Raw genomic sequence first — 17,412 nt, 5'->3', positions numbered from 1 at the left:
ACCACTTATTTCTGAGAGAAGTTTGTCTAGCTTGTTCTTAGTGACCTTTGTAATAACCTTGTTCATGATTCATTGTCTAAAGGTATTAAAAGATTTCTCTACTATCTTAACTGAGTCTCTTTTTCTGTAATTTCAGGCAGTTATTTCTTGTCTTATCCACATTGCAGTGAACTGATTTTTTTTTTCTTCCTCCTTTGTGATGGCCTGTATCTGAAAATGCATATCATGTTCCTTGGTTTTCTCTTCTTGAAGTTGATAGACCCTAATTCTTTCAATCTTGCCATAGAAGTTATGTTTTCTAGTTTTCTTATTGTCCTTGTTGCTTTTCTTCTTAGTCTTTCCAGTTTGTTCGCATCTTTGAGTGGATAAAATTGGATCCAGTTCTCCTGCTGAGATCTTGCCAGTGCCAAAGAAAACAAAAGGATTACTACTATATATACATCTTTCCATAGTGTGTTTTTTGTGACAACGTGACACTGTTGACTTGTCACCTTAGTGTCTTGATCCTTTTCTTTAGTAGAAAAAGACAACTTCTTAATTGGTTATTTCTTTTCCTGGATTTGTGGAGTTGATTAATTCTGCTGAAGTGTATTACTTCACTTTTCTCCCTATTACATATCGTAATTTTTTTTCCAGTTCAGTTCTCAGGTTTGGCAAGATGTCTTAGTTATGTTTTTGTTTTTCATACTAACACCATCTGCAAATTTGTAGTCTTAGTATTTGCAGTTATTAATAAAAGAATTGAATATCATATGTACCTGCAAAATCCCATTTTTTAAACATCCTTTTAGTTTAACAGTGAATTGTTGGTGGCTCACTACAGCTTCCCAACTAGTTTGGCATCTGTGTTATGTTACTTTCATTTGGATCATATTTTTCTGTAGCCTGCTTATGTGAATATCTTGAGATTTGTTACCAAATATGACTGCTACTCTTGTCCTTCAACAAAGCCAATTACTCTGTCATAAGAAAAAGTTTAATTCGTTTGACATAACTTCTTGGGAAGTCCATATTGATTCTTGTAGGCGTTTACAAATAGTCTGAAGCAGATTACTTGTTCCGGTAATTCTCAGAATCAAAGCTGACTTATCTATAATAATCCAGTCTTCTTTTTTTCTGTTAAGAGCAAAATTATATTTGTCATTCCCTAGTTTTTTAGTATCACAACCGTTCCCCAAGAGTTCTCAAAAACACTTTTGTTTTCAACAGCACTGAGATTTTATCAGCCATTTTTATTCCTAGGACAAAATTCACTATATCTAGCTAATATTAAAACATCCCTGTATTCTGTTACCTGTTCCCCCCCACCAACAGTGAGATTTTTCCTTTCCCCCCCTTAGTCCTAATTGTACTAGCTGTTTGATCAGCACTACCCTTAGGTAAAGAGTGATGTAAAAGAGCATCAGCCTTTTGGTGGTCTTGGCGTAATCATTTAATAAATTTACAGATGTGTCGAAAAGAGTAAGCTTAATAGAGTTAAGTGTCACTCTTTCAGTATAGCTTTAGTAACTTTGTATGCAAGTTTATTTATGACGTTCTTTTAAAGGTTTGAAAATGAAAGGGATAATGCTGTCTCATCTAGTACAAAATGCTGGGCCACTGGAAGTCAATAAGATAGTAGAGAATGCATTTCATAATTATGATAGTTAAAGATCCCAGTGGGGTTTGATATCTACCAGCATCCAGTAACTTTAGCACAGACAGGTGGTAAAGGATGGGGGAAATATAGTTGTAGCCTCAGGCAGATACTCAGTTCATGCAGCTGTTTCATGCATTCTGGCAACATGACTCAGTTAAAATCAAATAACATTCCTTATGCCAATATTTCTTACCTGCATATGAAACCAGTTGTCTTTCATTTTGCAAAAACATGATAATTCAAAGAGCATTAAAAAATGTACTGTTTCTCACACAGAATTTATATCTTGCAGCTGCACACTAATCCAAGTGAAATGGAGTAGAGTTTCACTTTATCAGCCAATCATAACTTTAAACTGTTTTTACAATTCATCGTACAGTTTTTAAAGCGAGATTTAAGTCTGTATATGAAAAATAGTCTACTTGATGTATGAAACCATAGATTAGTCAATACGTATTTAAAGAAGTACTTCAGTAACAACAGAAAAATGACTTTAGAGAATTTACGGACTAAACTCTGAATGATATACATGGAATGCAAGTGTTATGCCATCAGTACAGTTAGGACTATGTGCGAAAGGAGTAGCTGAAAAATATAGTTAATTTGCTCAAATAATCTCTGCTCCTGGTACTCTTTTACAGCTGTCAGATTATTAGTCTATCCCATATCCTAGCTGCTTGTAGCCTTTTTGTTTCTGAGAGCAATTATGCACCAAGTGGAAGACAGAATGGATCTGTTGTGTCTGGATAAGGCTGAACCTGTTCATTATTTCCTTAACTGGGATCATGGAAGAAGATGAACAAACAATTAAATTCCTGCTTGTAACTGAATGTGCCATGTAAATATGCTAGGAGATTATCTTTGTCCTCCCAAGACACCGCTGAGAATTCAATTGCACCTCTGTATTGGGATAGCCACCTCTTCATTCCTATGTCCTATTTAATCCCCTCTTAGGGATTATTAAAATTAAAGAATTATTAATTCCTTATATTAGGAGGAAAGGAGGAAAATAATCATAATGCACGTACTCAGAACTTCTTGTCACATGCTAATGCTCAGGTGGTGGTAAATACTCAGTCTAGGGCATATATTTGGGACTGAACTGTGTATCCAGAGAAATGTTGCATACTTCATCTTCTCTATCTGAAAGTGTCAGGAGAATAATAAGATATTGATTTGGCCTTTTTGTCTAACTCAGATGAGAAATTTTTCTTGGGTCAAGATTGCGTTTTAACAGGAATAAAAAGATTAGAAAAACTTCTCTTGCCAATAACTTAAAATTTTATCTTTCACACCCATATTATTTTTAACATATTTTTGGTTCTTCTTCAGCCATCTTTTTATTCTATACAGGCTCAGATAAACTTGTTTTAATACATGAAAAGGATTTTTTGTATTCTTAGAGGGTTTTGGTACTTCTGGAATTAGTCATGTGGTTGTACAATAAAAGTTACAGAAGTGACTGCACGGGTGACTGTCATGATCTCCATTTACACCACACATTTAAATATATTCAAACTTAGGTACACCCTCATGTATTATTTTGCTAACAAACTCTGAGTACGATGTAGAAAAGACAGCTGCTAGGAATAAAAAACTATTCAAGTTTTATGCCTACTCAGTCCTTTAAATTCTGTTTACTATGCCAGATATATTTTTTAATTGATGCCAGTTATGCTATTTGTCTACTTTTGCCATCATCAAGCTGTTAAACATATTACTTTTCAGCATTTTTGTATGAATAACGCCTTTCCTATTTCAACTCTGTTTTTTTAGAAGTAACTTCCTGTTATAACAATATTTTCTGGAAAAAAGTCAAGAATACTTAAATACCTTAAACAGGTTTTACAAGTTAACAATTCTGCTATAATTAGTCTTCAGGCTACCTCTGGGTCCATGGATTTAAAGCTATCAGAGTTTACTGTTTTGTGAAAAATATGTTTTACTTTGTTTGGACATGCTTGTCATAAGTTTCTCAGTATATCATTATCCTATAAAACCTCCCACTGGCAGCGTCTGGAAGGAAAAAATATAGTGTAAACTATAGAAGACCTAATGGCAGCTTCCTGCCAACATTCATTCTTGAGTCAACAACATTTGTTTTTGGTTTTGCTTTTGTGAAAATATGTCACAATCTAGTCTTTTATATAAGTTTGCTAGTTTTATTTATCAGCCTAGTAGAGCATATATCCACATCTTCTACTTTCCCCTATTTTTTCTCCTTTTCATTCCATGATATCTGTGTTTCTGGTCATACCACCAGTGAGTGTTTGCACACATAAATTATACACCTAAAAACACTCATCACTAGAAAATTTACTGCTTCTAATATCTTTCTCATGAACAGTTGTGTTTATTTCTGAGTTGACTTCTCTGGTAAAGACAGCAATGCTCTTAGCTTTGGTTCAGTTCTTTGTTTTTTCAAGACTCATTTTAGATATTACAGTGTATATGGGACCATGTGGGCTTTCAACCATAAGCCTGTGCTGGGAATATTAGAATGGTTTTAGTTTATAAATGCAACTCTGAGTAAAAATAATAGTGGATCGCTATCTGTATTAACTATACTGCTTCTACCCAGCTGAAGCCAAGGGCAGTATGTGGGACCAGAATATATCCTCCTGACAGAGGATATAACTGGCTTTTCTGTTTTCTGTTTGAAACCCTATTTGGAGAATGCAGGGGGCAGGGAGGAAGGTTGCTGTCCTTTAAGATAAGGAGCTTGAGTCTTCTTTCCTATGTCCAGGAAACTTACGGGTTTTGGTTTGGGAAATCTTTTATCTTCTGGGCCTCTTTTTGGCAGCTTAACTACTAACTCTACTTAACTAAAGTAAAGGAGAGACAAATACTATAGATACTGTGTTGGAAAAATAGATGCTCTTAATTTCTATTTTTTAAAAAAAACCCAACTTCTTTAAACATTCTTTGCCAGTATCTGGGGTTTTTTTTCAATAGGAAATACTTGGTGCTTTTGTAGTATTACAACAGCATAGTAAGTTAATAGCTGTTATTTTTATTATACTATGTTACTGTGCATTTATAGCAATGAGGGTTAGTCTTTTGTGATGGCTAATTTTCCCTCCTCTTGAGGTGGAAAATTGTATAACATTACATAAAGTACCATGAGCTACATCTCAGATTAAACTATATTCATAATGCAATACAGTAGGATACCAGTTATTCAAACAACTTGTATGACACTGTATTTGTCTGGGTGACTCGGAGTTTGTATCATGAGGAGTCACTGTCCAACATGAAAACATGTACAGCAGGGAAGTTTGGATAACCAAGATCATACCGTGAGTATTAAGGTTTTTTGTTGACCAAATCCATTATATGTAGAAAGGCTATATTTCTTTTTTATTCATTTATAGAAAGCCTCTTTAATATTACACTATCACATGAATTTACTGAACAGATGTATTATAAGCCATTACTTTTGATCTTGTCATGAACAGTAGATTTTAGAGAAGTGGCACCAGCACAAAAAAGACCCCAGACTGAAAAAGCCAACTTACTAGAGAATTGTTGAGCTCTAACTTTGAATAATAATTTTATTTACTCACTGTAGACAGTATTTCTTAAAAGGAAAAAAAAGTAAACCCTTAAGTTTTAAGTGCCCAGCTCTCTTCCTAGATAAGAAAATATTCAAAGGACATCTTATATGTATTTGCTTACCACTGTTGTCTAATTTTTGTGTCTTTTGTCTTTGTTAGCCCAAAGAAAATAAGCAGATACCATGATTTAATATACCAAAGATTTAATTTTGTTTCATTTAATTTTATTTCATTTCATTTTATTTTTTACTAGCTGTCCTGGTTTCAGCTGGGATAGAGTTAACTTTCTTCCTAGTAGCTGGTATAGTGTTATGTTTTGGATTTAGTATGAGAAGGATGTTGATACACACTGATGTTTTCAGTTGTTGCTAAGTAGTGTTTATACTAAGTCAAGGATTTTTCAGCTTCTCATGCCCAGCCAGCAAGAAGGCTGGAGGGGCACAAGAAGTTGGGAGGGGACACAGGCAGGACAGCTGACCCAAAGTGGCCAGAGGGGGTATTCCATACCATGTGATGTCAAGCCCAGTATATAAACTGGGGGAAGTTGGCTGGGAGGGGTGGATCATTGCTTGGGAACTAACTGGGCATCAGTCGGTGAGTGGTGAGCAATTGCATTTTGCCTCACTTGTTTTGTATATTCTAATTCTATTATTATTATTTATTATTATTATTATTGTCTTCCTTTCTGTCCTACTAAACCGTCTTTGTCTCAAACCATGAGTTCTACTTTTTTTGATTCTCTCCCCCATTCCACCGGGGGGGAGTGAGCAAGCGGCTGCATGGTGCTTAGTTGCTGGCTGGGGTTAAACCACAACACTATCCTCAAAACACTATTCTTCTCAGTATCCCTTATACCAATCAAGATCAAGAAAAATCCAACTTTCAATAAAAAGTGCCTGCCATTGTCTAAGCTGTGTTGCCTAAATGAATGAGAATTATTGAAATCTACAGTCTCTGTGGAGATTTTGCTTTATAGAGGTGTTTCCTGTGGAATTCATCTTAGAGAGGGGAAGGAATTTAGATGTCATTTATGTGCATATGTGTGTGCTCACTGAAGTGATTTTGAAGGTCTTATGTATGCACCAAGAAACTGGAGAAATTAGATATTTGGGAATGGAAATTGGTGATCTTCCAGGCAATATTGGATCTAAAAGTGCTAAATCCTTTAATAAATAAACCTTGATTCAGACTGGAATGTCTTGGCTTGATCTTAAAGGTGATATTATGAGGGACTTCTAGCTGTTGACTAGCCTCAAAGATAATTATCTGCACATTCCAATCTTGTTCTGCCATCAGAAGTGCCTGAGGTCTAAATGGAGCAAATGTTATTTCCACTAGAAGTATATTATATTTAGACTATCCTCATTCCCAAACATTTCAAAAAATATTTGCATCTGACTGGAAAGATGAAGAATAAAATAATTAAATAACTATATAACATGCTTCTTGGAGTCCTGTGTGCTTAACACAGGAGTCAATTTCAGCCATTGTAAACAGTTTTCTAACTGACATTGTATGTTGTGAGCATACAGTTATATTGTTGGTGTTACTATTTTTGTTAGGCTGTGGATGAAAGAATAAGTTTTTCTTTGCTGAACATTTTCTAGGTGAGCTCTCTTAAAACATATCAATACAATGTTGAGGATTTTGCTCATAATACAGATCAGATGCTCAACAAATTTCATTTACTGTATCATGTACTGGAGCTAATTTGAGAGACTGAATAGTCCATCTGGACCAGTATATATGTATATATTGACCATATAACCCACAAAAAGGCTGAGCAATAACTACTTTGTAATAGATGGAAAATCAATTAACTTTTGTAGGGAAGATCTGTTAGAATATTTCAACTGTCACATCTTTGGACTGAGAAGATAAAAAGGCAAAGACATTTAGTTAAGTGGCTACTGAGCAGAATTTGGAACTGAAGAACTCCAAGAATAGTATGGAGAAATGTTCCGATATTACCTAGACCAGCAGCTTGGGAAGTTGAAGTGGAAGAGGAAGAGTTGGTTCAGCAAATTCTGGGAGCTTGCTAAAGAGGCAGCTCTATGATATTTATTCCATCAGAAGCCAAAAGGAACTAGAATGGACATAGAAAATTGAATTGCAGAGCATCATAGTGGGGGAGGTCTTGTGGACAGTTATGAGAGGGAAAAAGAAACTGAATTCATAGAACAGACAGCTAAGCACCATTTTCTATTGCCGTTCCGATTATTTTCTTGTACCTGGTAGATGTTGGGATAATATAAGTACTCTGGAATAGTAGAGTGATAAGGTGAATAGGGGTGTAGGTATTATAACCTTCTCCTCCTTCCCTTTTTCAGTAGTGAAACAAAATCTATCACTCAGTAGAAATGCATTGCCAAATGCGTATTTGGTTGATATATCATTAACTGCATGAGGGAAGACAAACAAAAAGCCTAGGTGCTGGAAATTTGAATTACAGTATTTGCATTTTTATACTTGGACCAAACTCTCACAAACTGATGTGACAGAATTGAAATCTTTGTTTTCTTTGTAGGTGAGGCAATAGTTTAAGTGACAGCTCATTTTCTTCATCTGTGCATCCTCACTAAACCTGGTTTTGGTTCAGTGATACTCAGACAACGTGGTTTTGTTGCTTGGAAAAGAGCAAGTTCTGTAATTCAGCATCTTTTTTTCTCCCAATAATGTTTTTATTCATTGTTAACTGCTGCTGTATTTCACAAAGAGATAGAGATGAATTTGTCAGGAGCTAACCTGGAATAAAATGATTGTTATAAAGTCTTCCTCTTCCTTCCTTCAGATAGTGATTGAGGAAAATTTTGCAGTTTTAGAAGGACAGTATTTCTTGGGCTATCTTCCTACCCTTGTCAGTGTTTTCTCCCCCACCTGATTTTCTTCTTCCATCTCTGTAATCATAGCGAGCCATTCCTACAGTTTCTTTCCTGAATACTCTATGTATAATTCTGCACATGCTGTCTCTTTGCAACTTTGCTCTGCAGCGTTGCATGCTGTCTGTGCAATTACGTGTAAGAATCTGTTTAGTTGCTGCATAGTTTCCTCCTGAGCTAGTGTGCCTGCAGCATTGTGGCGGCATCTCTGGGCTCTGTTGCTGCCTTGGCTTTGCTAAGTGCCGGCAGCCCTGCTCTCAGAGGTAACAGGCTGTGCAACCACCCTCACATCTGGCTCCCTTTTTGCACTAGTAGTATTTCCTGAGACTGTTGCTGAGTTCAGTTCAGCATCCTGCTCCTCCAGCACTGCTTCTTCCTCCCACAGGGAATTTCTCTCTAGTGTGTTGATTGAGGGGAAGCACTGTGACCTGTGACTGATTGAGCCAGTAAGCTTATTACTGTGTAGTAGGTGTGGGGATAGTTTCATGAACAGGGAGCTACTATTTGAGCAAGATTTCTATTTAGCGCTCTGAAAATTTGACATGCTGATTGTAAACTGCCTTCATAGAGGAATTCTTTCTGACAAATTCTGGGTTGATATTTTTGCTCCATCATGTGATCATTCCTAGCTTATCATGTGTTAATAATTGAGTCCAGTTGTCAGACATTTTGTTGTCCCCTGCAGACCTCCCCTGACTGTCCTATGGGCTATCCTATCCTGGACAGACTCATAAGCACTTCAGTTCTGTTCCTATTGACTGGTCTCTTCCTGAAGTGACCCTCCAAAGCAGTTCTTAATTTTATTTTATTTTTTTATTTTTTTTAAGAGAGATTTCCTTCTAAGGAACCTTTTTCCCCAGAAAAGTACAAGAAATGACACAAAATATATAACCTTTATTTTTAGGGCCTAAGTGCAGCTTATTTGACCTATAAAGACAGAGCCCATATTGGTAAACTTGGGTTCCTTATGCTCGTACCATATCTGAAACAATTAACTTAGTCAACTGTTTGTAGTCCTGCTCCATGTGTTCTCCTGTACTTCACCTGTGGTTCTGGATAAATTTGAATAAGGATGTAACTACCAATTGCTGTACCAAGTATTAAAATTTTTCTTGATAAGAGTGATCTGCAAAGGAGCGTACCAGAGCTTGAACTTGACTCTTTAATGTACAGACATACCGTGACTTTTCTTGAGGTTATTTATATAGCTGATATTGCATTATATACAATAGGTATTAATTTTAGTTTTAAGCGTGTAGCATGTCCATGCCACTGTGACTTTTGTAGGTGTGCCAAGCCAATAAAATATTGCATAAATAGTTTTATATTAAAAATGCCATGGAATTAAGTAAACAGGGAATGATTATCTGCATTAAGAGAAGAACCCAGATACAGCTTCCTTGGGCATTCAGTACTTGCATGAACACTGTCAAAAGTCACAATACTAAAGATGGTATCAAATTTCTTTTGTGCAGAAGCTATACCTTGTTACCAGTTGCATGAATCTTTATTTATCTTGCTGCCTATTAATATTATTTAGCTTGTGTCAAAACTAGATAGGAAATTGTATTTTCTGAGATTTCTCACATAAAACTATCCAAGGTTTTTCATACAATAATGTTTTCACTTTAATAAATCTTACTTGCTATTTCACAATATGTAAGCACATTGTAGCGTGTGGAGAAAGTCTTATGTACATAAACTACCTGTTTGCAGTAAGACTTTACACATACCATGTGAATCTCTGCTGCCTTTGGAAATATTCTAAAGGAGAAGCATTTCTAACTTTAATAATATATTGGGATTATGGATTAAAAGCAGTGGGGAAGTAGCTTTGTGCAGTGTAACATAACAAGTGTGCTAAGAATCAACTTTTGGCAAGAAAACTCCCAATTTGCCCTCTCTCCCTGAAGTTGACCTGGTGGATGAAATAGTAGATGTGTGTATGATTCTAGGCATGCCTTCTCCAAAGATCAACATTTGTACACACTTTAGTCACCTTTTATACGCAGTGCTATTGACATTAACCAGAGAGGCCAGTCTGACAGCGCTGTACTTTAACACCAGCTAAAGAGTTGCTCTGCTCTACTTGCATGGTTTATCTAAAAAGACTCAACACTGAAATCACACAGCGTAATTGTTTTTAGTCTATAAGAGTTCTCTTCCACATACAATATCCTGTAGGACAATGGAGTGTCCTACTGAAATCAACATACGTTCAATAGCTAATTCAATTTTTTTTTTTTTTTTTTTACTTCTGAAAACATTAGGTTGAGCCCTGTAACTTATCAATATATTATATCTAAATCTGCTTTCATTTGCACAACTATAAAGCACCTTTAATGCTACTTTTGTAATTAGGTGTGCATAGTATCAAACAAGTGTAAGTTAGAGCAGAACTGAGGCCACCAGCTGTTTAAAACAATCACAGACTTGCTCAAATGAAGCTCAGTGGAAAAGGAGAGAAAACTAATAAGATATGTCAATGAAATAATTAATTTTGAAACTAAATGAAAAAAAAAAGATGCTACTATTTTTGTGAAAAGTGACTTGCACGATTGCTCAGGTGCTTGATCTTGTTTCCATTACAGTGCATGTCTGAATGACTTCTAGAGTTGAATGGGGCTGACAGCGAGTTAGGCCTTGTCAGCATGAAGTTTACCTTCGACAAAGAACATTTGTTGACTGATTCTTGCAACACTCTGAATACTGTATCTTTATTAACATGGTCTAAGTTTGGGTTTTTTTTCCAATTTATATAGCATTGCAAAATCAGAATATGGTATTAATTAGTCTGTCATATAACTGTATTTTGCTGCTAATGAAAGAGCTTTTATTTGGGGTAAAACATTCCAGCTGCATCTGCGAGGAGTATTCTGCCATTTTGCCCATCCTTTTCAGTTTGCAGGAGGTCACATTCACATTTTGACACTGGGTGGTCATACAGTGTTTTCTAGTTGAAACTAATTGACAAGACTGTAACTGGAGTCCACTTGTGTTTCACAAGATGAAGTGTTTAAATAGAGGACAGTATTCCTGGGACTGCAGTAGAAGCATCATTTTTGTTTGCACTTGAGAATAGTTTTTGTTTTCATCTGTCTAGAAACATGACTGTAGAGCACAGAGGTTAACATTATTTATACCATCATTTTTGTTTGATTTCATTGAAACTATATATGTACAGATACATTAAAATGTTTTTGGTGTTGCTTTTGGTTGTTGTTTTGGTTTGGCTTTTAAAACTGATTATTATTCTATTTAACTGATTATTACCAATATTTTCCAAAATTATTTAATTACGTTTTTCAGTTATAGGTGAAATCACTATATTAATTGGAAGACCAGGTAACGAATCCAAGAATTATATTGTTGTGGTCCTGTATTTTATTGAATTACTGAGGTTTAGAAGAGATGATGATCAGTGTTCTAACTGCCAGTATGAAGAAACTTAATCATTTTAATACAGTTCCCAGAACTTATTTAATAAAGACCGCTACGTTACTAATCCTTCCACTTAGGATATATATTTCTTTTAATCTATGGGAATCTACTAAATTCTAGAATATTTTTATGTAGAGATGGACATATGTCTCTGTCATAACACCATGCCAATATAAATTAACACGACTGGTAGCTACCATTGGACACCAGCAAAGAAATACGAAGGAAACTAAAGGACCTTCTCTCCCTGACTGTGGTCCCTACAAGGCTGGATGGGAAATACGTACTATATCTATACCGACTCTCTTTACCTGAATAAAACTAAACCTCGTGTATTATTAACATAGCACTGAGCAAGAGGATTAAAATATTTTAAATCCTACTTTATGTAATAAAGTAATGTCAGTAAGGTTTCTGATTTCAAATTCTGCAGCATGGCATCCCATTTGGTGATTGTGCCGTTGTGTTCCTATGGAGATGGCAAGCCATTTCACGAGGGTTGCTATTTCAGTGCTTCTGGTAATTTTTGTTATACTACCACTGCATTGCTGGTTGATATCATTGGGACCTACTTGTCTAGTCTATTACGATTTAGAAAAAAACAACCTCAAGTTGAAAATGAACTATTATCCTGGATTTTATAAATGTTCTACTTGATTTTCCGTCAAATCCTTCACTTAAGATGTTTATTTTAAAGCTTATATACATTCTAGAGTATGGTTACTTTTTTCTTCTCTGACAATATCCAAAATTGTGAGAGACAACATGTGTCTAATTTCTTTGTTTGGAAAGGTTCAGGAGCATCAGCCTCCATAACTATACTGGTTCTGTTAGACCTGTTTCCTGCGTTTAAAAGCTGTGAGGGAAAAAGTCAGAGGTGAGGAATGTGGCTATGGATGACGAATGGGATGGGAAGAAAGTGGAGGGGAGGGTGACAAAGAGTTTATTTCCATGTCTTGCAAAGCTCAGTATGACACTTTGCTACGTCTGTTTGCTTTTGTGAAAAACACCTTTGTAATGAAACTGTTTAGGCAGCTTGTACACTGGAGAAATTCCCATTAGAAACAGAAAGAAACAAGGTATTTACAAACCATTTTGCAGGACAGTGTTGGCAATTTTGAGAGCAGTAGGTCCACATGACTTGTGTTGGACCTCCTGTAGGTGTGTAATTGAATTAGTCATGAGAGAGAGTGGTTCTCTGCGTGGCCAGCTGCCGCTGGTACAGGATCCTGGGATGCCTGGCACTCATCCTTCACTATGCAAAGCATAGGCAGTCCATTAGTGTAAAAAGCTGAAGTCTCCAGCCTGTGAGTCAGAAGAGCTGGTAAGTGGATATTTGTGTGTAAAATCTAGGTTTTTATCTGTTTTCCCTCATCTCTGTGAATGTGTTGTCTATGTCCTTTTAGTCCAGTGACAGAATGAATTTGTAGGAAAGCCACAGAGAGAAACTTTAAGGATTATAGTCTTTCCTTTTTTGCAGACTCATGCTTAATCATGGGGAAAACCCCCAAATATAGTTTCTATTAAATTAATCTTCACAGAACTGGAGATAACTGAAATTTATATAGTGTGTAACTTGGCCAAAAAAAAAAAAAGCAAGCATTTCCTTACCAAATGGGAAAAAACAAAGCACCTTTGAAAACAACTGGATGTATTTTTACGAGTGATTTCTTATTATAAAAATGCAGCTCACATAAACCTGTACTGGATGTACCTAATAGTTTGTTAAACCTTTTTTTTTTGTTTTGTTTTGTTTTTGTTATCTACAGTGGTTAATATTTTTATATTAAAGTGAAGAGTCTCTAAGTAAATAGTAGGATTTATTTATTTTATTTTACGATGTAAAATTCATAAATGATCTGTGAGTACTAACACAAGATTAGGTTTTAAATTAAAGTAGGTATGGAGTTTTTGTATAGCTACTGCTACTTGAAAAAGTCAGTTAGGGAAATCCAAAACTCTTGTATTTATCACCAAGAGCATTGCTAAAATTAAGTGCCAACCCTTAAAGACAGTAATACTAATACTAACCTCGATTGCTGGAAAGTTGCCAGCTCTTCGTCATCCTGCAGAAACACATTATACTTGAACTGAGAAAACATGCAATTGTCCCTCCCTCTCCTTATTCCCACAAACTGGAACAGTATTATGTTAGCATGAGTTGTGCTGAGCCGAATCCAATCTGGAATTAAGAATGCTCCAGGGCATTTTTAATAAACCGTCATTCATTTGAACTCTAACCTTCTTTAATTTGCAGAATCTGGTAACGCAGATGTATACTTCAGCCACGTTCATTTCTTTTTCTTTTCTTATCTTGGTGTGAAACACTGCTGATAGGACTTGAAAATGCGAAGCTGCAGAAGAAGTAGGAAGCGTTCATTTAAAATAGACTCAAACCAAGGAATCGTAATAGTTTAGTTTGCTGGTTTTCTGCCATTCTGAAGTATAAATTTAATTCTAGTACTGATTTTAATAAAAACCTTGAAGCGCTGAGGTCAGTTAGGCTTTCTGAAAGTATGAAAAAAAATAATGGCTTTTATTAGAAAATGCAAAGGATAAAATGAGGCCGTCGTCTTGCAGAAGTGAAGAAAACGCAGTTGTTAATGTATTCAGGGCATAGAGTACTTCCTAGCAAAGAACATTGTATTCAATGAGGTTCTCACAGTGACCTCTGTCAAAACATGACTTCTCATTAATTCTGTAGCTGGTATCTAAAATGGCAAAGTTTGTGATTAGAAGTAGCCAGACTAGAGTCAGAGCGGGGAAAAAATGAGCAGGCTTTCAGGCACTACCTGTCTTGCCCGGCTGGCTCGGGAGCTGCCCTCAGCAGCCTCGGGGGAGTTCGGCCATGTCGCCTCCAACCTTCCCAAGAGGTGTCGCTGCAAGGCAGAGGTGCCGCACCGCCGGGCGGGGGCCGGGGGGGCTGCACCGCCGGGGGCGGCTCGGGAAAAAACTCCGCGCTGCTTGCCCGCTGACGATGCCTGCCCTAGCTTCAGCACGTGAAGGCACTGAAAATGCTGCTTGGGTTTTAGACTATGTTACCGATCGACACCAATTACTTTGAGAGACCTTTCTGTATTTCTCTGTAAATAAAGGTCTTCAGGATGCCTGTGTGATGGTTAAGGTAGAATAGGTGCTTCGGTTTGGGAGGAGAATGGCCGGATGAGATATTCCAGGTTACAGATACGGGCGTGAATACAAACTTTACCTTGATCCTTTGCACCGTGATAAGAAAAGGATGTAAATGTGTTACTTGGTCACTGTTGAACTGATAGTTCGATAGGGGACTCAGCTCGGTATCTGGAGAGTGGAAAAACTAAAAAGAAACTGGAAGGCAGGACCATACCAGTGCTTTGGAGAGGAAAGGACTCCCGGATGCACATTATTGTCCAGATGAAGTGCCCCTAAATGCAACAAAAGAAGTATTTGCCATAGGTCAGAAAGCTAACATTTTTCACTAGTACTACTGGACTGGTTTTCATTTCTTACAGTAGGACTAAGAGGTAGTAAATCAATGTTAACCCTTAATTTTTTTCTGCTATCATTTTGATTCTAATATTAAAGAAATGAACATGTGCTTACATCAAGAATTTGGCCTATGTTTTACAATGCTTTTTTTCCCCCTAGGCTTTTATATCTAGGTAATACTGCCTTTAGCGTTTAAAGTTAATATATCTGCTACAGCTATATAATAAACACGCTAAGATGATTGTGTGTGCAACTTCAGCATTCACACATTTACATTTGATAGTAGTTGGTTAAAAAAACAAACAAACAAAACCCAAACCAGTTTCTTCTGCACATGCCTGCCAGTTGAATTCTGCTGTAGGTGTTGGTGAGACAGTTAACTAGGAAAACATACAAGTCTGAACTTGGGTCATATTCAAAAAGTGAAGGAAGAACTAGCTGGCAAATATTGTGTTGAAAGTGTAAATGAAAGTATAACTTTCAAGTCTACACGTGTTAACGATTTGTGGTTTGAAAAAGTTTTCATATTTAAATTTTTAAAGTTTTTTTCCCTCTCCTTTAAACTTTGATCTCTTTTGTCGTAATATAAGAGTATGTTATTAATATACATTAACAAATCCACAGCTTTGTTTTCCACAAGTCTTTAATTCCCTTAAATGTTTTAAAATGTAACTGATGTGATATATCAGAACTTGGGTGAGCATTTAGTCAGTCAACAGGTTGGGTACTAAATTCAGCTGAACCTGTAGGAAAAAGGGTGCAATGGTACAAAAGATATGGAAGTGCTACTATTCTGCCTTTTTACATTCTCATCTGCCAAACAAATCTGCAAGTGTGGTGTGACTTGGTGTTTAAAGATACAGTCGCAAAGCAAGAATCTGTATGAATTAATGACTTTGCAGTCTTGAATCCTTACTACTGTTTCCATTAATGTATGTTGCCTGGAATTAACTAACAGGCTGGAGGCTAAGCAGAAACTATAGGCAGTTTTTAAAAAACACAAGGGCAAGCCTAAGAAATAACCCAAGAAAAGAGGTAGAAATATCATGTTATGTTTTAGTAGTTGAGGCTTGTCCTGTTGGAGACAGCATGGGTTTGTGTTCTTGTACTAAAACAGAAAATGAAATATCTGCTGTTATATTAGAAATTGAGTATATTTTTAAAGAAATATGATCTGTCTCTCTCGTTCTGTTCCCCCCCCCCCCTCCCCGGGAATTAAGTGCAAATCTAGCGCCTTCATCTTTCTTCATGGTTTGCTTTAGTGGAATCTTGCACCTGCACAGACTCTACTGCACAATTGGCACTCCTTGCTATTTCATTTATATCAGTATTACACTGGTTTTATTTTCTGAGTGGAAGGTTGAACATCAGTAGTTTCAATGCTATTGGTAATTCTGATTCTGCGTTCATGAAATATAACTTCTTACGCGCTGAAGGGTATCAGACGTTCTAGTACTCCATTGATCTTATTAGAGTGTTTATAAAGATGCAGATGCAGCTGGTTTAGAAGGGGTAAGTAATCAGTGTATCATTTTCAAACAGAGTGTGAGTCCTCATTATGATTTGATGAAGATTGTATTATTAATTTTGCTTTACTGAACCTGTTATATAGGAGGCAATGTGTGTTCAAATTGAAACAAAAATACGAGGCTTATGAACAGTTTGCATGCTGGTAGGATTTAGATGACAACAACAAACAGCAATTAAACATGAACTTGGGAGAAAACATCTTATTTTCTCTGTAGGCACACTGATTATATGACCACAGTGGAATATTGTCAGACTTTGCAATACGCCAGCAAAAGTGAACACCTTGCAATGACTTGCATAACATGAACAACTGGAATATGTCCTCTCTTCCATTTAATTTTATTTAGATGTTCTTCCTCAAGTTTTCACTAATATATAAAATGTTAATATTTGGACAAAGGAGGTAAGGAAGAAAATACAGGAAATAGGACATCCATTAGTTAAATCATAATATCTCATAAAAACAAATTAAATCGGTTGTTTACTTGCAGCTGTTAATGTAAACTGTATCATTTGCACAGGGGGAAATCATACTGGTGTCCTGGTTGCCAGACACTATTTGTGACCCTCTGGTTCTGTGAATATAATGATTCACCCCACAAGTAAATTTTCTGCTGCCAGACAGGTGTCATATGTAGTGTCTATTCTTTAGTGTGTTCTTTAAATAATGCGATAGACCATGTCATACACTTTTTTTATTCTGAATTTTGTTTTCTGAAAAGATGAAGGTTTTGTGAATTCCTGCAATAAGCAATTTGTCCTACATCCATTTGACATTTACCAACGCTCAAGAAAGAGTGGGATCACCCTAACTTTCCTACATTTCATGCTTCAGAAATTCTCACAGTTGTCATGAGGAAAATAACTTGGTTGTTATTAGATCTGTAACAGACATTTA

At 36.3% G+C, this 17,412-nt stretch overlaps 1 protein-coding gene across 10 annotated transcripts in view; it reads left to right on the top strand.

The window, feature by feature from the left end:
- The window catches only part of ERC2 (ELKS/RAB6-interacting/CAST family member 2), a 542,890-nt gene that overhangs the window by 293,974 nt on the left and 231,504 nt on the right, over positions 1–17,412 (top strand). The window lies entirely within an intron of this gene.

Source organism: Harpia harpyja, chromosome Z (genome assembly GCF_026419915.1).
Source record: "Harpia harpyja isolate bHarHar1 chromosome Z, bHarHar1 primary haplotype, whole genome shotgun sequence".
Taxonomy (NCBI): Eukaryota; Metazoa; Chordata; class Aves; order Accipitriformes; family Accipitridae; genus Harpia; species Harpia harpyja.
Note: the sequence above shows the minus strand (reverse complement) of the source record. Positions and strands in the feature narration are given on the sequence as shown.